The sequence below is a fragment of the Pongo pygmaeus genome, chromosome 5, assembly GCF_028885625.2.
Source record: "Pongo pygmaeus isolate AG05252 chromosome 5, NHGRI_mPonPyg2-v2.0_pri, whole genome shotgun sequence".
NCBI lineage: Eukaryota > Metazoa > Chordata > Mammalia > Primates > Hominidae > Pongo > Pongo pygmaeus.
Genome location: NC_072378.2, coordinates 134,585,709 through 134,611,771, shown reverse-complemented (window position 1 = coordinate 134,611,771; position 26,063 = coordinate 134,585,709). Strand labels below are relative to the sequence as shown.

Genomic DNA, 26,063 nt, shown 5'->3' with positions numbered 1-26,063 from the left:
ACCATGCCCAGCTAATTTTTTTGTATTTTTAGTAGAGACGAGGTTTCACCATGTTGGCCAGGCTGGCCTTGAACTCCTGACCTAACGTGATCCGCCAGCCTTGGCCTCCCAAAGTGCTGGGATTACAGGTGTGAGCCACTGCACCTGGCCTGGATCTGCTATTTCATTCAGACCTCGCAGGGTGACAGGCACACACTTTCAATTAATATAACAAATATGTGTTGAACAGTGTCATGCATGCAAGATACTGTGCTTGGCATTACAAGCAACATAAAGATGTCCAGTGAAATATTTATCCATAAAGAATCCATAAAGAATTTACAATCTAGTGAGGAACACAAATGAAGAAGCTAAATTGGCCAGGCGAGGTGGCTCACACCTGTAATCTCAGTACATTGGGAAGCCAAGGCGGGAGAATCGCTTGAGCCCAGTAGTTTGAGACTAGCCTGGGCAATATAGTGAGACCTTGTCTCTACAAAAAAATTTAAAAATACATATATTTTAAAAATAAGCTAAATTACCACCACAAAGCATCTATTCACTCCTTTACTCATCTATTTATTCAACAAATACTTAGGAATTTCTGTTTGCCTTCAAGACAGCCATGAGTAAGACAGGTAATGAAATGGTACTAGGAAGTATACCCTATGTGGAAGATATGTCCTTATACAGAGAAAAGGCACTTTGAAGATGGAATGGGCCAGGAAGAAACAACTTTTTTTTTTTTTTTTTTTTTTTGAGACAGTGTCTCATTCTGCCTGTTGCCCAGGCTGGAGTACAATGGCATGATCGTGGCTCACTGCAGCCTCAACCTCCTGGGCTCAAGCAATCCTTCCACCTCAGCCTTCTGAGTATCTGGGACTACAGGTGTGCATCACTATTCTCAGCTATATTTTTTTATCTTATTGTAGAGATGAGATCTCACTATGTTGCCCAGGCTGCTCTCGAACTCTTGGCCTCAAGAAATCCCTCCACCTCAACCTCCCAAAGTACTGGGATTAGATTGCAGGCATAAGCCACCACACCCAGCTTTTCCCAACAGTAGGCTTTCTAAGCAAAGCTAAGTGTTTATATTTTACTTACCAGACTGTAATATAGTGCTTACTGCACACCTGCTCATTTCAGATTCGTATGTAGAACCAATACCTGATTCTTTTTGAGTGCTGGTTTTATAATAAAAGAATGGCAAAAAGCATAATAATCAGAAGTTCCTATAAATCACCTATCCATGTAAAATTTCATACATGAAATTCTCCCGTACAGCAGAATGACTTGCTATTTTTTTGGGGGGGATTAATGAGGGTCATATTAATGTAATGCATTTTGGGTTATATACTACATTTCCACTTTCTTTCTTTAACAAGTCAGTTCACTGATATCTATTAAAAGAATACAGCATATCTGTAGGGTGTGGTATCACCAAGGATAATGTTGCAAGAATGTTTCTTTGATTTTTACTCTTGCCTTTATTTTATTTATTTATTTATTTATTTTGAGACAGGATCTCACTCTATTGCCCAGGTTGGAGTGCAGTGGCACCATCTCAGCTCACTGCAATCTCCACCTCCCAGGTTCAAGTGATTCTTGTGCCTCAACCTCCCAAGTAGCTGGAACTACAGGCATGCACCACCACGTCCAGCTAATTTTTGTATTTTTAATAAAGACGGGGTTTCACCATGTTGGCCAGGCTAGTCTTGAACTCCTGACCTCAAGTGATCCACCCATGTAGGCTTCCCAAAGTGCTGAGATTACATGCATGAGCCGCTGCTCCCAGCCAGTAACCTTGAACTTCTGAGTTTAAGTGATCTTCCCGCCTCAACCTCCTTAGTAGCTAGGACTCCAGGTGCATGCCACCACATCCAGTTAATTTTTTCTGTAGAAAGGAAGTCTTACTACCTTGCCTACACTTTTTAAATTATTTTGATTATTTAAATGTAGCTGTCCTGAAATGCATCTTTTTTCCTTCTCCATTTACACAGATTCATGTTAATAGTCATTTTCCTCTGTCTCAATTGTACGGAGGTCACAGCCAGTTTTCTTTTCCTCTTTGGTTTTTTTTTTCTTGTGCTTCTGATTCTGTGGTTGAAAACTGAGCCTTTTTTAATTCCAGCAATTTCCATAGGCTCTTTGAACATTTGCAATTTATTCTCAATCCATTCTTTTATCTTCCATAATTTCAGAACTTCACACTATCCTTGAACATAATAGGTACTTCATAAATATCTTTTTGTTAGCTTTGACTCTCTTCCTGTTTTCAGGGAACAATTAAACCTTAACATTTTCTTCATTTATAAAACATGAAGTGAGAAAAAAAAATAGAATACAGAAATAGAAACCATTACCAATACAGCACAAGCATAATTTGGAGGAAAGCTGTTTTTGTATAAAACTGAAATTGAGTGTACTGTGCAATTTCTTTTATAAGAGGACTCAGCGAACAAGCAGTAACATCAGAGAGTGGTAATAAGACCTCAGTTTGGATGTTAATCATCTTACCTTTCATTTACCACTTTCAATTTAATTAAGCAATGTACAGAGCTCTAATAATGAGACTTTCATTCAGTCTTTATCTTTGTGTTTTAAATAGATTTTTAAACAACTGCCCTTAAGAGTATAAAATTATTTTAAAAGACTTGTGGATTTTTTGCGTTTGTTTATTTATCTAATGGAAGAAATGCAAAGTTCTGGAAGAATGTGATTGGAATGTCAGGGAGGGAAGGGCAAATGTCATTTGATCATTTGTTCATTCAACAAACTTGTGCTGAGTGCTGCACACCATAGAAACAGAGAGTTCCAAGTCACAGTAGCAGGACTTCAGTGAACAAAGAGCTTTGAATCTGTGACACAGCCAGAAAGGACTGCTTGGATGCTCCAAGATCATCGTTTTACAGATAAGCGCCTTCAAGTTCACATGAATTCAGTGTCTTGCTCAAGGTAGTTACGAAGCCAGAACTGGAATCCAGTTCTCTTAATTCAGTTTATTATTCATTTCTGTAGAAAACCCTTTTTATATCTTAGATTTTCTTCTTTGTTCAGTAAATTGTGAGGAAATCCAAATCACTTGTAAACTGACTGCTTAACCTCAGAATAATAGAAAAAACAATATTATACTTGCTGTTTAGTAACCCTTTCTGCTCCACACTTAACCTTATTCTTACCCATAGAAACCTATTTAATTCATAATATACCTGGGTTATTACGGAGTTTAAGAGCTATATGGTGTTATTTTAGATGTGGGGGACTTGGGGGAGTGGAGAAAGGAAGAAAGGAAGATGTCTTTGAGGAACAATACTGTAGAGAGCTCCAAGTGAGGCTGTAGGATGGCATTTCCACTCTGTCTTGTTTTATAGTGATACCTCCTCCCGTTGCCCACGCCTGGGTCTGCCCACCTCTCACACCTGCAGGACCCTGGTCCTTTCGTGCTCCATTTAGCCTTCCCTGCCTTTCATCCGGGTCACATAGAGCTTGAAAATAAAATCTAAAAATGTTAAATCCACTGGTAAGACTGCATTTTAATTTTTATTTCCTTTTTTTGTTGGTTCGGTTTTTGTTTGTTGGTTGGTTTGTTTTTTGAGATGGAATCTTGCTGTGTCACCCAGGCTGGAGTGCAGTGGTGCGATCTCAGCTCACCACAACTTCCACCTCCCAGGTTCAAGCAATTCTTCTGCCTCAGCCTCCCGAGTAGCTGGCATTAAAGTCACCCACTACCACACCAGCTAATTTTTGTAGTTTTAGTAGAGATGCCTGCCTTGGCCTCCTCCCAAAGTGCTGGGGTTACAGGCGTGAGCCACTGCACCTCACCATGGGTTTTTCGGTTTTTGTTTTTGTTTTTGTTTTTGTTTTTGTGGTTTTTTTGAGACAGAGTCTCTTCCCAGGCTGGAGTGCAGTGGCACAATCACAGTTCACTGCAGCCTCAACCTCCTGGGCTCAAGCACTCCTCCCACCTCAGCATCCTGAGTAGCTGGGATTACAGGCACACACCACCGTGCTTGGCTAATTTGTATTTTTTGTAGTGATGGGGTTTTACTATGTTGCCCAGGCTAGTCTAGAACACCTGAGCTCAAACTATCCGCCCACCTCAGCCTTCCAAAGTGCTGGGATTATAGGTGTGAGCCACCATGCACAGCTGAGACTGCATTTTTAAAGCTGTCCTGTGTTACCCAGGTTTGGAGACCCCTGGAATAAGCACTGTCTCCAGAGGGGGCCTCAATCTGTGGGGTCCATCTAATCTGTGGACAGTGCTTATTCCTCTAACCTAGGATGCTTTTCCCCTGGGCCCAATTCATTTAGAAGACAGCAAATCTGATCAGATCATGCTAACATTTAGAATCCTTCAGCGTACCCTCCCTACAAGTTAAGGATGACATTTCAGTATCCAAACATTCAAGTCATTTGATGTCTGACCCACTTAGCTTTTTGGCTTTCTGGCTTGCCACACATACCCCAAGGTTGGCCCTCTCTACGAGCATGCTTTGAAACATGCTTTCCTCTCTCTCCAAAATGCTGCATCTCACCTATCCCCATCACAGCCCGGTCCTACTTGTCCCCAGAGATGAACTCACGCTCGCTTTAACACTGTCTTCCAATGGTTGATTTCCTTGTTGGGCTTTCCTGCAAGGCTCTGAGTTCCTAAAGACAGAATTGCCTCTTATTTGTCATTCCCTGTGCCTTGAAAAATACCTAGCATGGAGCCAATCAGCAAACATTTCTTCAGCATTGCCTGTGTGTTGGGAGTTGTGCTAAGCTCTGGGGATGTAATAGTGAGTCTCTTTCCTTGCGAGCTTCAACTCAAAGTGAACGCAGACAGAAAATAGGGTGGGAATAGGCTAGGAAGAGAGAACATACAGAAGAAATTATAAATGTCCCACTACTAAATATATGAGAGAAAATAATATCCCAGTCCTTGTGAAACTCACATTCTAATAAGGGAAATAGACAAGCAAAGCAATGAATGTGTGCTCCCATTTAAACAAATGAACACCCAAATGGATGAAAGAATGGGTAAGAAGCCAGACAATGGCTTTCCCAAGTTTGTGACTGAGAGCAGGAGTTTCCAGGTGGACAAGGCTGGTCAAAGGAATCAAGACTCAGGAGACCAATCTTTAAGAGAACTGCAAAGTAAATGATATAATGGAGGTCTGGATGCATTCCAGGCACAACAGAAGATAAGCATCTAGACCCTAGGAGACTTGGTCTCCCAGGCCAAGATATTTAGATTTTACCATTTAGATGAGCATTTTTCAGTTTGTGTGGCACCCATTAGTGGGCCATGAAATCAGTTCAATAGATTGCAATCAGCATTTTGAAAGAATAGAATAGGAGATGTCAGTGCATTTCATGTAAAAAGGATAGGTTTTAGTGGGGAACCAATTATTTCAGTCATATGGGCTTTCTTATAGTGCATCAATCTTGATGAAACAAGTTTGAAAGCCACTGCTGCTAGAGATGAGGAACCAAACTGAAGAGTTTAAAGCTAGGTAGCAACAAGACAGCTTTTGCATTTGGAAAGATGCTGTGGTATCAGTGTGGTTAAGATTTAAAAGGCAGGCTGGACACAGTGGATCACACCTGTAATCCCAACACTTTGAGAGGCCAAGGTGGGCAGATCACTTGAGGCCAGGAGTTTAAGACCAGTGTGGGCAACATAGTGACACTCCACCTCTACAATCAACTGATCAATCAATTTAAATAACAAATTATTTTATTTTATTTTATTTTATTTTTTAGAGATGGGGTGAGTCAATGCACCCAGCCACAGATTATTTTTATTTTTTAAAAAAAGAGAGCCAGGCGCCGTGGCTCACACCTGTAATCCCAGCACTTTGGGAGGCCAAGGTGGGTGGACACCTTGAACCTTGAACCTGAGTTCAAGACTAACTTGGCCAACATGGTGAAACCCCGTCTCTACTAAAATACAAAAATTAACAGGGCATGGTGGTGCGGGCCTGTAATCCCAGTTACTTGGAGGCTGAGGTGAAAGATTCACTTGAACCTGGGAGGCAGAGGCTGCAGTGAGCCAAGATTGCGCCACTGCACTCCAGCCTGGGTGACAGAGCGAGACTCCATCTCAAAAGAAAAGAAAGAAAAGACTAAAAGGGCAATACCATTTAAGGAATGGCTTTAGGAATTGAGAAGATACAAGCTGAGTCTCCCTTATCCAAAATGCTTGGAACCAGAAGTATTTCAGATTTGGGTTTTTTTTTCAGATTTTGGAATACTTGCATTATAATTACTGGTTGAGCATCTTTAATCTGAAAATCCAAAAAAGCTCCAATGAGTATTTTCTTTGAACATCTTGTCCACACTCAAAGAGCTTCAGATGTCGAAGCATTTCAGATTTTGGATTTTCAGATTTAGGATGCTCAACCTGTACTTGGATGGAGAAAAGGATATAGTCTTGAGAGCTAAATGTAGATTTGATTATTGGTTCCTCCTTTCCATTCCCAAAGCTACTGTTCTTGTTTGGCCCTTACCATTTCTTTTCTAATCCATTCCTGACTCTCATCTAGCTCCTTTGGTCTTGACCATCTTAAATCCATCCTTCATACTGCATTGAAAAACACATTTGAGGCTGGGCACGGTGGCTCATGCCTGTAATCCTAGCACTTTGGGAGGCTGAGGCGGGTGGATCACCTGAGATCAGGAGTTCAAGATCAGCCTGGATAACATGGTGAAACCCCATCTCTACTAAAAATACAAAAAATTAGCCGGACGTGGTGGCGGGCACCTGTAATCCCAGCTAATTGGGAGGCTGAGGCAGAAGAATCTCTTGAACCTGGCAGGCAGAGGTTGCAATGAGCCAAGATCGCACCACCGCACTCCAGCCTGGGTTACAGAGTGAGACTCTGTCTCAAAAAAAAAAGAAAAAGAAAAACACATTTGACCATCCCACTCTCCTGCTTAAAATACTTCAGTGAGCTGGGTGCAGCGGCTCATGCTTGTAATCCCAGCTCTTCGGAAGTCTAAGGCCGGAGAATCACTGGAGCCCAGGAGGTCAAGACCAGCCTGGGCAACATAGCAAGACCCCATCCCTAAATAGTAAGTAAATAAATAAATAAAAATAAATACTTCAGGGGACCCTCATTGCCCCATGACCCAAACTTTCTATCCAGCTTTAGTCCTTGCCTCTCCTTTTTGGAGCTTGTTTTCTACTCATCTCAGCAGATTCTTGCCTCTGTATTTGGGCTTCTGCCATCCCCTCTACTAGAAATATCTTTCCTATTTCTCTTCACCTGGCTTCCTTTAACTCAGCTTTTAAGATTCAATTTAACCATCACTTCCACTAGAAAGCCTTCCCTGATTTTTCCTGACTGGACCAAGTACCCTCCATCTTTTCTCCAATGGCCCTTTGTATAAAACTCTTTCCATGGAATGAAGCCATAACTATAATAGCAAATATTTACGAAGGATTCACCTGGTGTCAAGCACTGGGCTTACCTGCATCATCTCATTTAGTCCTCACAAAACCCTAGTGAAGTAGGCATAATTATTATTCCATTTTACAAGGGCAGAAACTGAGCTCTGGGGAGGGTAGACATGCTGTGATAAACCACAGTCTCATGTATCAGCCGCTCTGAAATGCAAGCATCCTCTCTCAATGGTCAACATTCAATTTCTTTCTGTCCCAACCACATAATGCCAGGCAAATAGTTGTTGAACCTTTGTGAAAGTTTTTAAATGCTGCAGAGTATATGCAAATGAAGTAAGCACAGAGAAATGTCTATTGGATTTGGCAATGAGGTTTATTGGCATCTTTGTGCAAACTTCATTTTATGAAATGAGACTTTTGTTATTATGTCCTTCGCTTTAGTCCTTGCAAATACTAAGCAATCCATAAATACCATTTAATGAATAAATTGCAATGGGTTGAGGAGAAAATGTGAGATGAGGAAATGGAGATTATTTTTTCATGAAGCTCGGCTAAGAGGAGTTGGGTGGTGGTGAAAAGTGGCTGCGGGAAAAAGGAAGAGTTTGTGGGTGTAAACAGGATGTTTTGCTTGCAGTCTGTTGGCTAGCTTTTAGAGATATTGCAAGAACAAGGTGTTTAATATGCTGAGAGACAGCAGCCTAGAGAGAGAGAGAGACAGACAGTTAAAAAAAAAAAAAAACAAAAAAAAAAAACGACAACACTGGAATGAGGCCAGGCGCAGTGGCTCACGCCTGCAATCCCAGCACTCTGGGAGGCCAAGGTGGGCAGATAACCTGAGGTCAGAAGTTTGAGACCAGCCTGGTCAACATGGTGAAACCCTATCTCTACTAAAAATACAAAAAAAAAAAATTAGCTGGGCATGGTGGTGCACGCTTGTGATCCCAGCTACTCAGGAGGCTGAGGCAAGGGGAGGTTGCGGTGAGCTGAGATCATGCTACTGCACTCCAGCCTGGGCAACAGAGCAAGAGTCCGTCTCAAGACAAAAAAAAAAAGGCCGGGGGCGGTGGCTCACGCCTGTAATCCCAGCACTTTGGGAGGTAGAGTCAGGCAGATTGCCTGAGGTCAGGAGTTCGAGACCAGCCTGGCCAACATGGTGAAACCCTGTCTCTACTAAAAATACAAAACTCAGCTGGGCGTGGTGGTGTGTGCCTGTAGTCCTAGCTACTCGGGAGGCTGAGGCAGGAGAATTGCTTGAACCTGGGAGGTGGAGGTTGCAGTGAGCCAAGATCACACCATTGCACTCCAGCCTAGGCAACAGAGCAAGACTCCGTCTCAAAAAAACAAACAAACAGAAAAACACTGGAATGAGAACTTACACGAATACAAAGAAGGAAACAACAGATACTGGGGTCTACTGGAGGGTGAAGAGTGGGAGGAAGGAGAAGAGCACAAAAGATAACTATTGGGTACTAGGCTTAATTCCTGGGTGATGAAATAATCTGTACAACAAATCCCTGTGTCATGAGCTTACCTGTGTAACAAACCTTCACATGTACCATTGAACCTAAAATAAACAAAGAAAAAAAAAACTGGAAAAGGAGATTTCTTGGAGGAAAGAGGGGAGGAAGTTTCCAAAGCTCAGTGGATTTCGATGGACAGGATGGCCAGGTTCTTCCCCACTGATTAGACCAGCATTTCTATTTTCCCTGAGTCTTAATTTCCAAAAGCAAATAACACTGTCCCGTAGAGATAGTACCTAAAATAGTTTTCCTACTTTCTCTTTTTAAAACAACTTTTTATATCTAAAAAAAAGGAGTATATATCGAGGAAAGACTAATTCAAATAAAAAGGATGAGTCCCACAATTTTTTTTTTTTTTTTTTTTTTGAGACAGAGTTTCGCTCTGCAGACTGGAGTCTAGTGGTGCAATCTTGGCTCACTGCAACCTCCGCCACCTAGGTTCAAATGATTCTCCTGCCTCAGTCTCCCAAGTAGCTGGGATTACAGGCATGTGCCCTCGTGCCCGGCTAATTTTTGTATTTTTAGTGGAGATGGAGTTTCACTATATGTCGGCCAGGCTGGTCTCAAACTCCTGACCTTAGGTGATCTGCCTGCCTCAGCCTCCCAAAGCGCTGGGACGACAGGCATGAGCCACCGCACCTGGCCAAATCCCACAATTTAAAGAAATGAGAAAAACTTCACCTCTATTTCCAAAGAAAAACGTATGTTGATGAATTCCTGCACTTTATCTATTTAACACTTGGCAGTGTAGGGTGGGGTGGGGTGGGGTGGGACAGGGTGGGGTGGGGTGGGGTGGGGTGGGACAGGGTGGGGTGGATTCCTCAATGGGGAGGATGAGGAGGGAGACTTTATACTTACTGAGCTAGAAGAACAGGCAAACACTGTCCTCTGAAGAGACGGAGCTGGGGTGCTGCCTGCTGTGAGCAGCAACATTAAATAGGGTACATGGACGCACCGCCTCTCCGTTTTCCCACTTCCCCAGAGTCCTCCCCACCACTCCATTCTCCAGACTAGGCCTGGAGACACAGGTTGGGCCCTGAGAATCTAGAAGAGGATGCAACTAGGTAAAGGCGAGAGGAAAGGACTGGGAGATCCCAAGGACAGCAGCATAGAAGATCAGAGAATTCTAAAAGTCACTCCATCTTCTCAGGGTGCCTGCTCCAGGATAGGTCTTGCAGTGTTAAAGAGAAATATTTAAATAGAAAACGTGTATTACCTTGATAGAGGATGTTAGCAAAACTTGTTGAGATCTGTAAGCAAATATTAAAAGCAATCAAGAGATTCCTATTTTTGTTACCTAGTTTACTTGTAAGACCATACACTGGCCTCTGGAAATTTTTTTTTTTTCCTAAGGCCTAAGAAGCTATTCTCATACTTACGATCCACTTGGAAAGATGACATAGGGTTAATATCAAGACCAGTTAGCGTAAAAGTCCTGTTGTTTTATACAAGCAATAAACACTACAAACACTAGAGAAAAGACAATAACAGGCCTGGTGTGGTGGCTCACACCTGTAATCCCAACACTTTGGGAGGCAGAGGCGGATGGATCACCTGAGGTCAGGAGTTCGAGATCAGCCTGACCAACATGGAGAAACCCTGTCTCTACTAAAAACACAAAACTAGCCGGATGTGGTGGCGCACATCTGTAATCCCAGCTACTCGGGAGGCTGAAGCAGGAGAATTGCTTGAACCTGGGAGGCGGAGGTTGCAGTGAGCTGAGATTGCACCATTGCACTCCAGCCTGGTCAACAAGAGTGAAACTCTGTCTCAAAAAAAGAGAGAGAAAAGACAGCAACATGATGATGACATGTAGCTGGGGTGAAGATATCTGATTAATATTACTAAATATTACAGCACAGTTATATTTTAGGAGACATGCTATGAAGCAGCTTCAGGCTCCAGTGTCAATGTGAGATGAATTTGCTTCCAGGAGCCTTCTCCTAAATTACACTCATGCCATAACTAACCTGCTAGCATGCACCCTCTGGGAGAGGCATAGGTATGCAGGTCTCTTGCTTTCTCTCTCTCTTTTTTTGAGACAGAGTCTCACTCTTTCACCCAGGCTGGAGTGCAGTGGCGCGATCTTGGCTCACTGCCATCTCCGGCTCCCGGGTTCAAGCAATTCTTCTGCCTCAGCCTCCCTAGTAGCTGGGATTACAGGTGGATGCCACCATGGTGGCTAATTTTTGTGTTTTCAGTAGAGACGGGGTTTCACCATGTTGGCCAGCCTGGTCTTGAACACCTGACCTCAAATGATCCACCTGCCTCAACCTCCACCTCTCCTGGCCTCCCTTTTTATAATCTATTGAATTATCCAAGTAATTTCACTAGAAAACTGAGCTGACTCTATCGAAATTAAAAGTTATTGAGGCGTCAAGTAAGTAAAGTCAGTTTTCTATAATTAAAAAAAAAAAATGCCTGTTTGGAAATTACAGAAGTTGCGTCCAACTTCAAGCTCTCTTGGCTTTTTGAGAGTCAGCTCTTCCCGCTAAAAGGACAGGGGCCAGTGAGAGTAGGTGTTGCCATCTGAGTTCACACCTAGGTAGCTAAACACTCCATAATTTTCTTGTATCAGTTGATATCATTATCAGCTAAACTATTTTAAATTAATAGTAATATCTGTTTGCTCTTAGATAATAGGAAAAAACCACAAGTGGAAAATCCCTAGAAGCCAGCCAATCTCTTTAATCACATCTGGCAATTTTCTAGACTGAGGGATCATTGCTTTTGGATGGCTTTTTTTTTTTTTTTTTTTTCAAATAAAGACATTAATAAAACCAAGGTGGACTGGATTTAGCAAAGAATTTGGTTGAATATTTTGTTTACCTACTGTTCACTCAGAGTTTCTGTCTAGCTAAATGAAGGGCCTTACCGGTTCACCCCGGTATCCGTAGAGGTAGTTGCTTCTAAAAGTCTGGTGTGGTTTGGAGAACAGTCTCGTATAAACCCCAAGTGAGGGAATTTTTTTTTTTTTTTTTGAGACGGAGTGTCTCTCTGTCGCCCAGGCTGGAGTGCAGGGGCGCGATCTCGGCTCACTGCAAGCTCCGCTTTCCGGGTTCACGCCATTCTCCTGCCTCAGCCTCCCGAGTAGCTGGGACTACAGGCACCCACCACCACGCCCGGTTAATTTTTTTTGTATTTTTAACAGAGACGGGGTTTCACCGTGTTAGCCAGGATGGTCTCGATCACCTGACCTCGTGATCCGCCCGCCTCGGCCTCCCAAAGTTCTGGGATTACAGGCGTGAGCCACAGCGCCCGGCCTGGGAATTCTTGATTTATTCAGGATAAGGAGGATGTCTCACCCCGTCTATGTTTGTTTACAATGCGCTTCACAGACAGTTGTGTAGCTCTGAATAAAACTGGGGCCCAGGTGGCCCAGGAGGCCCAGGAGCCCCGGCTGCCGCTCGCATCCGGGCATTCATGTTTCCCGCACACACAGCTGCTGCAGCTCTCCTCCAGCCATTGTTATGAGGGGCTCCCAAAGCCACTCACAGTCAGCTAGCTACTCCCTCCAGCAAAGCAATCCGCAGCCTGAGGAAACACAATGGGCCAGTTGTAGCTTGAATTCCCCGAGGGGCCGTGGGAGGGTTTCTCTACTCAGCAGTTTTGAAGGGCACCTTGCCTAACTCCTGTGCATTCACTCGGTCCAGCCACTCTCTCAAGAGCAAGCAAACATCGTAAACTCTGTCCTTAATTGGGCCTGTAAAAATCACTTGTGAGGCTGCAAAGCTGGTGAAAAGTGTCAAGGAGTCACAAAGAAGGGACACATTGAAGCCAGTATAAGGACTAAGCCAATGGAGATAAAACCTTTTTAAGGCAAAGCATGCAATAAAATTCAGCAACAGTCCTGTTAGAAATGTGTTGCTGGATTCATTTTTGTAAGTAACACTTTTTCTTTGATGCTTCTGGAGAAAGAGAATATTTCTCCATATCCCTTGCTACATTCTCTGTGGACAGAGAGAGTATCCGATAGTATCCTGGCTCATACTATTTAAAATTGAGCCCTCCACCCGCAATGATCCTGATCATCCATATGCTTTATTTTCCTTCTTACTTATTATAGTTTACTTATTTTATTAAATAAATAATATGTCCCTTTAATAATTTTATTCTTGCCAGGTGTAGTGGCTCACATCTGTAATCCCAGAGCTTTGGGAGGCCAAGGCAGGAGGATCACTTGAGGCCAGGAGTTCAAGACCAGCCTGGGCAACATAATGAGCACCATCTCTACAAAAAATAAATAGCCGAACCTGGTGGCGCGCATCTGTAGTCCCAGCTAATTGGGAGGCTGAGGCGAGAGGATAGCTTGAGCCTAGGAGCTCTTGGTTGAAGTGAGCTATGATGGTGCCACAGCCCTCCAACAAAGGGAATAGAGTGAGACTGTATCTCTGTAAAAAAAAGAAAACCAAACAAACAGCAAAGTCACTATGAACATATTCAGACTGTAACATATTAAAAAAAAAAGAAAAAGAGAAAATAAAAAGAAAAAACAAAAAAATAAAAATAACATGAAAAAAGAATATTTTAAAAAAATTTATTTTGTTGGCCATAACTCAAGCTCTAGAGTGCAGGTGTTTAGGGGTTCAGGGGAGATATACATTTCAAGATACAAAGATTCTTAGTCCAGGCATATAACTTACAAATATATTTGAATAGATTTATCATCTGTTTAAATCCTGTTCACAGTAACCCCGAAGTTAAATCTACTTGGCAAAAGAGACATTGAAAGTAAGCCAGAGTAAAAAGATTGATTTTAAACTACAACGTTGGAAACAAAGCAGGAACAGTTACCAGACTTCAAGCCCAAAACTATCTGAATAAGAATAATAAAAAACATTATCCATCTCTAATGAAATTGAACACTTTTTAGACTGATCAAAAACACATTTAGTACTAACATTAAGAAGATACATTCTATTGGAGTCTCAAACTTTTAAAGTTTCATTTAGACTTCCATTAATGAATCAGCGAAACATTTCTTAATATACCTGCTAACATGCTTAAGGGGCCCTATAGTGACAGAAATATTTAAGGAAACCCAAAATTTTAACTTTAGGATAGTAAACTCAAAAAGACATTTTATTTTTTTTGAGACAGAGTCTCCTTTCACCCAGGCTGGAATGCGGTGCCATGATCTCAGGCTCACTGCAACTTCTGCCTCCCAGGTTCAAGCGGTTCTCCTGCTTCAGCCTCTGGAGCAGCTGGGGTTACAGGCATGCACCACCACGCCCAGCTAATTTTTGTATTTTTAGGGGAGTCAGGGTTTCACCATGTTGGTCAGGCTGGTCTTGAACTCCTGAGATCAGCTGATCCACCCGCCTCAGCCTCCCCAACCCAAAGTGCTGGGATTACAGGTGTGAGCCACCACAACCCGCCTCACAAAGATATTTTAAATGGCTATTGAAAAGAATACATATAGGCCAGGCGCAGTGGCTCACGCCTGTATTACCAGCCCTTTGGGAGGCTGAGGTGGGTAGATCACCTGAGATCAGGAGTTCAAGACCGGCCTGGCCAACATAGCAAAACCCCATCTTTACTAAAAATACAAAAATTAGCTGGGCATGGTGGCACGTGCCTGTAATTCCAGCCACTCAGGAGGCTGAGGGAGGAGAATCACTTGAACCAGGGAGGAGGAGGCTGCAGTGAGCCGAGATCGTGCCGCTGCATTCCAGCCTGGGTGACAATCGGAGACTCCATCTCAATAAATATAAATAAATAAAGCAATTAAAAGACACTTGTGGCTGGATGTGGTAGCTCACGCCTGTAATCCCAGCATTTTGGGAGGCTGAGCTGGGAGGGGAACACTTGAGCCCAGGAGTTCTAACCAGCTTGGCTTGACCAACATGGTGAGACTCTATTTTTTAAAGAAATGTATGTATATATGCATTTATAATTCTGATAAAATATTATTCTTTTAAAAGTTAAAGTACGGAGAGTTGTAAAAACAGATAAAACACCCATGATACTAACAATGAACACAGCAGTTTCTATTTTGCCTCTTAACTTTCTTGCTTTATGTCTATAGTGTTTGTGTGTGTATATATATATTTTTTTTTCTTTTTTTTTTTTTTTTTGAGACAGAGTTTTCACTCTTGTTGCCCAGGCTGGAGTGCAATGGCACAATCTTGGTTCGCCACAACCTCCACCTCCAGGGGTCAAGTGATTCTCCTGCCTCAGCCTCCCAAGTAGCTGGGATTACAGATGCCCAACACTACACCCAGCTAATTTTTGTGTTTTTTGTAGAGATGGGGTTTTGTCATGTTGACCAGGCTGGTCTTGAACTCCTGGGCTCAGGTGATCTGCCTGCCTCGACCTCCCAAAGTGCTGGGATTACAGGCGTGAGCCACTGCACCCAGCCTTTAGTTAGTACATATATTTTTACATTTGTAATTATAGCAATTAAACAGCTTTGTATTTGGCTTTTCTCATATAATTATGTCCTAAATATTTTTCATATTTTCACAGAATTCATAATACTTATTTTTAGTGATAGCAAAATATTCTATCAAGTAATATAACAAATTGCTTAAACATTATTGCTACTGCAATTTTAGTTTATCCTCAGTGTTTTTTAAAAAGTTAATTGCAGGCTGGGCACGGTGGCTCACACCTGTAATCCCAACACTTTGGGAAGCCAAAGCAGGAGGATCGCCTAAGGCCAGGAGTTTAAGACCAGTCTGGGCAATATAGCAAGACCCTGTCTCTACAAAACAATTTTAAAATAATTAGCCAGTCTTGGTGGTGCATGCCTGTAGTCCCAGTTACTTGGGAGGGCTGAGGTGCGAGGATCGCTTGAGCCCAGGAGGTTGAGGCTGCAGTGAGCTGTCATCGTGCCACTGCACTCCAATCTGGGGAACAAAACAAGACCCTTTATCAAAAATAATAATAATAATAATAATAATAATAATTGTAGCATCACTAGCTAAAATTCAGTACTGCGATTTTATTTCTTTGTCCTTTTGCTATAGGCTAATTTCACTAATTGGTTGAATATAAAAGAATCCTCAGGAGTTTTGAAGAGCATGAAAATGACATAGTAAATCAAAATAAATTTCAAGCACCAGTGACCATAAGCCTTAACAACACTTCAGTGCTTCTTAGAAAATTGCATGCTTATGGCTGGGCGCGGTGGCTCAAGCCTGTAATACCAGCACTTTGGGAGGCCAAGGTGGGCAGATCATGAGGTCAGGAGATCGAGACCATCCTGGCTAACAAGATGAAACCTGGTCTCTACTAAAAATACAAAAAATTAGCCAGGCGTGGTGGCGGGCACCTGTAGTCCCAGCTACTCAGGAGGCTGAGGCAGGAGAATGGCGTGAACCCAGGAGGCAGAGCTTGCAGTGAGCTGAGATCACGCCACTGCACTCCAGCCTGGGGCAACAGAGCGAGACTCTGTCTCAAAAAAAAAAAAAAAAAAAGAAAAGAAAATTGCATGCTCATAAGATCTGGATTCAAGTTAAGGTGCCTGGATCCCACCTTTACTCCATAACAACACTGTGTCCTGGGGAAATTTGCTTCACATCTCTATGCCTTTGTTTTTCCATCTGTATAATGGGATTGAAAATAGTACCTTTCTTGTAAAACTTTTCTGAGGACTAATTAATTAATTTTTTATTCTTTATTTACTTATTTATTTTCTTTTGTAGAGATGGGGTTTTGCTATGTTGGCTAGGCTGGTCCCAAAATCCTGGCCTCAGGTGACCTGCCTGCCTTGGCCTCCCAAAGTTTAAAGTGTTGGGATTACAGGTGTGAGCCACCTCACCCTGCCTGTTCTGAGGATTAAAAACTATACACATCAAACACTTTAAAAAGTGCCTTGCATTTTTGAAATGCTGTATAAATACTATTCCTGTTAATATTAGAATAGCTTTATATTTTTTTCTGTATCTTACAGGGATTTTACAAGCAAGCAAGACAAGTGATGAGTTTTAGAAATTTAAAAACAAACTTGAGATAATTTCTTAGCCAGAAGCAATTTCTTTTATAATCAAAGTTTTGCAGTAGTATATATGGGCCGGATTCAGTGGCTCTGCCTGTAATCACAACACTTTGGGAGGCGGGAGGATCGCTTGAGCCCAGGAGTTTGACACCAGCCTGCGCAACTTAGTGAGACCTCATGTCTACCAAAAAAAAAAAAAATTAGTAGTGTGATGGTGCGAGCCTGTGGTCTCAGCTACTCCAGAGGCTGAGGTGAGAGGATTGCTTGAGTCCGGCAGTTCAAGGCTGCAGTGAGCCATGATTAGGCCACTGCATTCCATCCTGGGTGACAGAGGAAGATCCTGTCTCAATAACAATAATAATAGTGAATATGTATTTGCTTAGCAATGGATTAGATTGTAAACTATGAGATTAGTATTTTCCCTTGTAAGAATAACTAGCAATTCACCTTAGAAATGTGTGAACTAAATTTCTGTCACCATAATCATAATAATAAGGGTCAAAGTAAAATAGTCACTATCTATTGGGCACCAAACATGTGCCAGGCAAAATACTTGAACATTGTAAAACATGGTAGCATTTTCACAGCTGGGGAGGAAATATTATTACCTGAATCTTACAAATGAGGAGACAGGCTGGGCACAGTGACTTATACCTGTGATCCCAACACTTTAAGAGGCAAAAGGATCTTTTTCTTTAAAAAAAAAAGTTATTTTTTTCATAGAGACAAAGTTTTTTTGTATTGCCCAGGCTGGTCTCAAATTCCTGGGCTAAAGCAATCCTCCTGCCTTGGCCTCCCAAAGTGCTATTTAGATATAAACCATCTCGCCTGGCCAGGGTAATTATTTTTGTTTGTTTTTGGGTTTTGAGGGTTTGTTGTTGTTGTGTTATTGTTGTGGTTGGAGACAGTCTTGCTCTGTCGCCCAGGCTGGAGTGTAGCGGGGCGATCTCAGCTCACTGCAACCTCCGCTTCTCAGGTTCAAGCGATTCTCCCAAGCAGCTGAGATTATAGGCATGTACCACGAGGCCTGGCTAATTTTTGTATTTTTAGTAGAGATGGGGTTTCACCATGTTGGCCAGGCTGGTCCAGGAGGATCTTTTAACGCCAAGACCAGCCTGGGCAACATAGTGAAACCCCCCTATCTCTAAAAAGAAAAAAATTCTAACCCCACTGGAAGCAGGAGGAAAAATAAAAGAAAAAAAATGTGAAAAAAAAATGCGGAGACAGACTCAGCAAGATGAAATGACCAGCCATGTAATGCATACTCTAGGAAAGAGACTGAACAGCATTGACCAGTTCGAATTGTGTTGAGTTTGAAAGATAGAGAGGTTGTGAGACTGAGTTCTCCTTTCATGAGCTCCCATCCCACCAAATTTCCCACCAAATCCCCTATAAACATCAAAGGGAGTCAAACACATGTGTTTTTTCTTTCCTTTTGCACATTGCAGGTACGAAGATGGATCAAGAGCCCAATGGTCAGTGTGGACAAGCATCAGAGTCCCAGCCTGAAGTACACTGGCTCCTCCATGGTGCACATCCCTCCAGGGGAGCCAGACTTCGAGCCTTCCTTGTGTCAAACATGTCTGGGTGAACATGCTTTCCAAAGAGAGGTTCTCCCTCAGGAGAACGAGTCGTGTTCATGGGAAACTCAATCCGGGTGTGAAGTAAGTTCATGTTCGCTCTGGATCTATTCTCCTGGAAAAATTCTGGGCCTTTGTTTTTCTTGTATTTCTGCCATAGTATACCCAAAAAATAATTTTTAATGCATATTTATAAAGCTTCTGAGGAGGACCTAGAATTGTGATCTTTGTTAGCTCATTATATTATTTTTTAAAAGTAGGCTTTATATTTTAGAGCAGTTTTAAGTTCACAGCAACATTGAGCAGAAGGTACAGAGATTACCCATATACCCTTGTCCCCATGCACGTAACGTGTAACCTACTTTGCCATCAACATTCCCTAGCAGAATGGCACATTTGTTATAACTGAGGAACCTACCTTGACATGTCATTATCACCCAAGTCCTTAATTTATGTTAGAGTTCACTCTTGGTGTTATACATTCTATGGGTTTGGACTAATGTATAATAACATGCATCCACCATTATAGTATCATACAGTTAAGTTTCACTGCCCTAAAAATCCTCTGCCCTCCACTATTCATCCCCTCCTTACCCTGCCCCTAGCAACCACTGATCTTTTTACTGTCTCCATAGATTTGCCTTTTCCAGAATGTCATCTAGCAGAATCATGCAGTATGTTGTATTAATGTTTTATGCGGGTCCAAGACTGATACAGCAATGTGTTGGTAAACTGGCAATTCCTCAGAAGTGGTTTGATCACACAGGAGATCAAGTCTTAGATGATACAACAATTGTAATAGTCATCTACAGGTTTGTAGCTTCCATTGAAATATTTAGTTCAACACGATTTGATCCATTTACAGAGCACTATATATAATTTTCATTATTTTTCTCAAGCTCATATATATTCACATTTTTACTAAGACTTATTTTCCCTGCTACTCCAAGAGTTGTTTTTCAAAAATTTTGTTAATCCAAGAAAACCAGATAACTGATTCATCTTGCAGTTTCTAAGATTTCCAAAATTTCAAAAATTTAAGATTATGTTTTTAACTTATAATTTAATTAGGCCCTTATTTATTTTGATTTTTAAAACTGTTATATAAAATGCTTATATTATTTTTACCATCATACTGACATAAAAATACAATATTTAGAACATAGAACATGTTATTACAAAGTACAGTTAATTGTAAGTGGTCTTCCAAGTCAGTGCATCATAAAATGATAAATGTTAATAACCGCTCACCTTTTTTTTTTTTAGCAAGGTAAGCATTTTCCAGAGATAAAATAATCATTTAGCTGCTAAAAGAAAAGACTGAAGACATTGAATCTGAGTTCCTTTTCACTCTGAGTTATCATGCAATGTCGCTGAATCTGTTTCATATTTATTTGTCTACTTTCTTTCTTTTTTTTTTTTTGAGTTTCACTCTTGTTGCCCAGACTGGAGTGCAATGGCACGATCTCGGCTCACTGTAACCTCCGCTTCCTGAGTTCAAGTAATTCTTCTGCCTCAGCCTCCCAAGTAGCTGGGATTACAGGCACCCAACACCATGCCTGGCTAATTTTTGTATTTTTAATAGAAACAGGGTTTCTCCATGTTGGTCAGGCTGGTGTCAAACTCCCAACCTCAGGTAATCCACCTGCCTCGGCTTCCCAAAGTGCTGGGATTACAGGCATGAGCCACTACGCCGGCCCTTTTTTTTGGGGAGGTGGGGGTCGGGGACAGGGAGACAGGGGGACAGAGTTGCTCTGTAACCCTGACTTGAGTGCAGTAGTGCAATCATAACTCACTGTTACCTCAAACTCCTAGGTTCAAGTGATCCTCCCACCTCAACCCCCCCAAGTAAATGAGACCACAGGCACACACAAACAAACCTGGCTAATTAAAAAAAAAAATTTTGTAGAGACAGGGTCTTGTTATACTGACCAGGCTGGTCTTGAACTCCTGGCCTCAAGTGATCCTCCCAAAATGCTGGGATTATAGGTATGAGCCACCATGCCCAGCCTACCTGTCTACTTTCTACGGTTATCGGAAAAATCAAATGAGATTGATATGAAATGTTTCCTAATCTATAGAATGTCATGCAAATATAAATCATTATTGCTCATGTTTGCTGATTTACATATTAGCTAAGCCTGTGACTCTGTAACACTATATTAGACTTCCATAACTGGGTTAGCACTTTGCTGATCCATGAACATTTGTCATGGTGCATTTGCTTTTTAGCCAGATGCTGGTTCAACTCTAAGTTTGTCATGAAAAACAATAAAGACGCTAAATGCAAGAGCATCTATTTATCACTCCTGATGCAAGAGTTAGAGTCAACTTTTTATCTAAAGGGCTAGATAGTAAATATTTTAGCCTTTGCCTAAAATACAGTCTCTAACTTCTATTTAGCTCTGCCCTTCTAGGGAAAGCAGCCATAGATAATATGTAAATGAATGGACACAGCTCTCCCAGGTTGGAGTGCAGTGGCGAGATCTCAGCTCACTGCAACCTCCACCGCCCAGGTTCAAGCAATTCTTCTGCCTCAGCCTCCTGAGTAGCCGGGATTACAGGCATCTGACACCACACCTGGGTAATTTTTTTTTTTTTTTTTTTTTAGTAGAGATGGGGTTTCACCATGTTGGCCAGGCTGGTCTTGAACTCCGGACCTCAAGTGATCTGCCTGCCTCAGCCTCCCAAAATGCTGGTATTACAGGCCTGAGCCACTGTGCCCAGCCTGAGTTTGCCAATTTCTTAGACTCTAAAGAACTATTTATGACTTAGAAGCAGAGAGAGGGTTCTACATATCCTATACAGAGCACACATGCCTAGTGCTAAATGTTTACTTAAGGGCCTACTCTGTGTCCCATTTGATAGGAGCTGGGTTTAAATCAATGCACAGTGAAATTCCACACAAAAGGAAATAATAAACAAAGAGCTGGAAGGAATTTAAAGCAACATTGTGATTTACCCTTTTCCTTTATCTCAGATAGCAGGTAAATCATTCTCCAATTTGCAATCGATTACCTGGTTCTCAGACTTTGCTGGCTTTTTCCTAAGGTTATCACAAATCAAAATGACACATACTTTATTATTTTTTTTTTTGAGAAAAGGTTTTGCTCTGCTGCCCAGGCTGGAGTGCAGTGGTGCAATCATGGCTCACCGCAGCCTTGACCTCCAGGGCTCAAGCAATGCTCCCACCTCAGCCTCCCAAGTAGCTGGGACTACACGCCCCATGCACCACCACGCCCAGCTAATTTTATTTTATTTTATTTTTTGTGGAGACGGGTTGGTATCAAACTCCTGGGCTCAAGAGATCTGCCCCCCCTTGGGTGTTGGGATTACAGGCCTAAGCCTTTTTATTTATTTTATTTTATTTTTGAGATGGAGTCTCGCCCTGTCACCCAGGCTGGAAAGTGCAGTGGCACGATCTCAGCTCACTAGAACCTCCGCCTCCTGGGTTCAAGTGATTCTCCTGCCTCAGCCTCCTAAGTAGCTGGGATTAGAGGCACCCACCACCACGCCCAGCAAATTTTTCTATTTTTAGTAGAGACAGAGTTTCACTGTGTTGGCAAGGCTATTCTTGAACTCCTGACCTCAGGTGATCCGCCTGCCTCGGCCTCCCAAAGTGCTGGCATTACAGGTGTGAGCCACCATGCCAGGTGGGTTTTTTTTAATTATTATTTTAATCGTTAAAATATGCATCAGCAGGGCACAGTGGCTCATGCCTGTAACCCCAGGGAAGCCAAGGGGGGGGCGGATGGCTTGTGCCCAGGAGTTGGAGACCAACTTGTGTCTACAAATAAATAAAATAAAATTAGCTGGGCATGGTGGTGGACGCCTGTGTTCCTAGCTACTTGGGAGGCTGAGGTAGGAGCATTGCTTGAGCCCAGGAAGGAGGAGGGTGCAGTGAACCAAGATGGCACCACAGCACTCCAGCCGGGTAACAGAGCCAGACCCTGTCTCAAAAAAAAAAAAATCTATATTTTGTGTTTTTATAGGGATTAAACAATGAAATGATGAAGTAAATCATTGAAAAGGCAACTCTGTCCTTTTAGAAAGTGAAGTTGCAAGGTTAGAAGATGGAGAGGCTGTGAGATGCAGAAGCCGGTAGTAAAGACCCCCGGTTGTTCTCCTGACATCTCCTGATGTAGATTATTTTAGGCAAATCATTAATTCATTTCTCCTGCTCAGTGTTCTCTCCTATAAAAATTGAGGTAATATGTACTCACCGTCAGGTTTCTTTCCAGTAGTTTTTTAGTAGTTAGTAGATGAGATTATATTTTAAAAAATCTTTTGTAAACGTAAATTGATGTGCATGTGCTGGAGTCAGGTGACCCATATTCTTGTGCCAGCTCTGCCACGGGTCAATGGAGGAATTCAGGCAAGCCACAAAACCTCTCAAACATCATATGATAGGCCTCAGCTATTTAACCCTGAATCCCTTTTTCATCTGAGATCCTATGCTTGGCATTTAATGACCTATAAGAGAAAATAAACAAGAAAAAAAGGGAGGTAAAGGGAAAAGTACAATAAAATTAAACTCTGTATTCTATGTGTAAAGATAAAATATAGAAAACGAGGTAAGAATGTTTTAAATAAAATAAGAAGGCAAATTAAGTGCAAGTCTTTTATGAATTAATTGTGGGTTTTTTGTTTTGTTGGTTGGTTTTTTTTGAGATGAAGTTTTGCTGTTGTTGCCCAGGCTGGAATGCAATGGCGCCATCTGGGCTCACCGCAACCTCTGCCTACTGGGTTCAAGTGATTCTCCTGCCTCAGCCTCCCGAATAGCTGGCATTACAGGCATGCACCACCATGCCTAGACGGGGGTTTCTCCATGTTGGTCAGGCTGGTCTCGAACTCCCGACCTCAAGTGATCTGCCTGCCTCGGCCTCCCAAAGTGCTGGGATTACAGGCGTGAGCCATCTCGTACGGCGAAGCCTACAACACCCGGTATTCCCAGACAGTCTCCCATCCAAGTACCAGCCAGGTCCGATCCTGCTTAGCTTCCGAGATCAGGCGTGTTCAGGGTGGTATGGCCGTAGACATGGGCTGTGGGTTGTTTTGTTGTTGTTTTCAACTTTAAAACTAGCACATTATAAATGCTATGTTTAATGGTCACAAATTGCTAAGAGTTACATTGCACTTAGTTTGTGCCAGGCCTTGCCAATAGCCCAGTTAGTGGCCTTTAAACATGTTTTACCCATGGAAGAAAGAAGGGTATTCATAATGCCAACGAATCACCCAGAAGAACAGCAATACTGTGATATCCCGAGGACTGCTGTCTGAAATGGACTGGTTATAAATTAAACAGATCATCCTGGGAATGAGATGGGAAAGATGATAACTTAGAGCTATGTAAGCTGTTACTAAATAATGCATGCTAATGGAACACAAGTTGTAGTATTCAGCCTGAAACCAACTTGTAGGCCACAAAGAGATGGAGACCAAAAGTAGTTTTTCGAGAGGTGTATGCTGACTAAACGTATTCACAAACTCTACTCTGTATTGTATCTCTCACAGCACCTTTAGTACCTAGATCAACCAAGCTGGAAGGAAAGGAAAGGAATGTTTTGAAGTGAAGGAGGAGAAGGAAATCTGGTGTTAAGGAAAACATAGAATCGTATCAAGATGGCAGCCTGACCATGTAATGTCATCTCTACTTTCTGCCTTAAATGACACACACACACACACAGACACACACACACTTTAGCTTATAATTGTGCTAGAAGACAAAGTATACCATTGTGTAGATAAGGGATAATTAAGTATCTCTGAAAAAGAGAAGGCAGCTAGGATGATCAGGTTGATGTGGAAACCATAGTCCAAAATGATCATAGCAAAAGCTGGGGACATTGTAAACTATGTTTGTAAAAGGATCTGGCAATTTGGAAAATAATAATGTTCCAGGTAAAGTCTAATACAAGGAAAGTAGTTTTAGCAATATAAATATCAGACAAAATACAAAAAAATGAAAAAGGACCAAAGAGGAATATTCATGTTGAAGAAAAACATCTACCAAGAAGATAAAACATTCACAAATCTTTATGCACTTAACATAACATGGAAATATTTAAAGAAATAACTAACAGAAATAGAAAGAAAAATGGGCAAATTCTGTCAGAGAGAGACATTTTTCTCATACTTCCTAGTAATAGCCAACTCAAGAAGACTGAAGGCAGGGCACAGTGGCTCACGCCTGTAATCCCAGCACTTTTGGAGGTCAAGGAGGGTGGATCACCTGAGGTCAGGAGTTCGAGACCAGCCTGGTCAACATGGTGAAACCCTGTCTCTACTAAAAATACAAAAATTAGCCGGGTGTGGTGGTGGGCGCCTGTAATCCCAAATACTTGGAAGACTGAGGCAGGAGAATCGCTTGAACCCGGGAGGTGGTGGAGGTTGTAGTGACCTGAGATCATGCCATTGTACTCCAGTCTAGGTGACAAGAGTGAGGCTCTGTCTCAAAAAAAAAAAAAAAAAAAAATTCAAAATCTCTTGCCTTTGTTTGTTTTTGAGACAGAGTCTCACTCTGTCGCCCAGGCTGGAGTGCAGTGACGTGATGTTGGCTCACTGCAACTTGAACTCCTGTCCTCAAGTGATCCACCCACCTCAGCCTCCCAAAGTGCTGGGATTATAGGCATGAACCACTGAGCCCAGCTGGGAATCTCTTACCTTTTAATTTAGCAAATCCACGTCTCCACATCTACCCCAGATAAATACTTGGTTATGTGATAACTGAGATAGGTACAATAATATCTATTGCAGTGTTGGAAGTGGTGAAAAAATGGAAACATCAGGAGATAACCAAATTATAAACTTGTAGAGCATTATTAATTATGACATATCCATACCATAGAACACTATGCAGTGATTAAAAACAACGAGATTTGTAGCCGGGCGTGGTGGCTCACGCCTGTAATCCCAGCACTTTGGAAGGCTGAGGCGGGAGGATCACCTAAGGTCAGGAGTTCGAGACCAGCCTGGTCAACATGGTGAAACCCTGTCTCTACTAAAAATACAAAAAATTAGCCAGGCATGGTGGCGCATGCCTGTAATCTCAGCTACTTGGGAGGTTGAAGCTGGAGAATCGCTTGAACCCGGGAGGCGGAGGCTGCAGTGAGCCGAGATTGTGCCACTGCACTCTAACCTGGGCAACAACAGCAAAACTCTGTCTCAAAAAAGAAAAAAAAATGAGATTTGTATATATTGACATATCCCAAGGTATATTATGCTAGAAAAGCAAGTTGAAGATGAACATGTATATACCATTATCACATTTTTTTAACTTTGTATTACTTTCTTCTTGTCTGTATATATGTGTGTTTATCTATGAGTGTGAGTGTATATGTGTGGGTAAAAGTAAATTAAAAGACGTGGAAGTATATATATCAAATGACAATGGTGATTACCACCTTCCAGGGATTAGAATTGGCCAGTGATTAGGTGGAGGAGATGAGTCAAGGAGGACATTAGCTTTGTTTATATTGTTTAAATGTTTCAATCCCATATTAATCTATTACTTGTGGGTTTGGGGAAAACACCATACCCACCAGGAGCCTCACTTGTAGAAAGTGAACAGGTACAACTCCACCCTATTGATAGGAAGCCAGGCAGCATCACAAATAGGATCTTGCACCATGAGACCATTCCATTGCTACAAA

General features: G+C 42.0%; 1 pseudogene; it reads right to left on the bottom strand.

The window, feature by feature from the left end:
- Nucleotides 1–23,340: 23,340 nt before the first annotated feature.
- Nucleotides 23,341–23,449, bottom strand: LOC129039744 (5S ribosomal RNA; annotated as a pseudogene).
- Nucleotides 23,450–26,063: the final 2,614 nt, after the last annotated feature.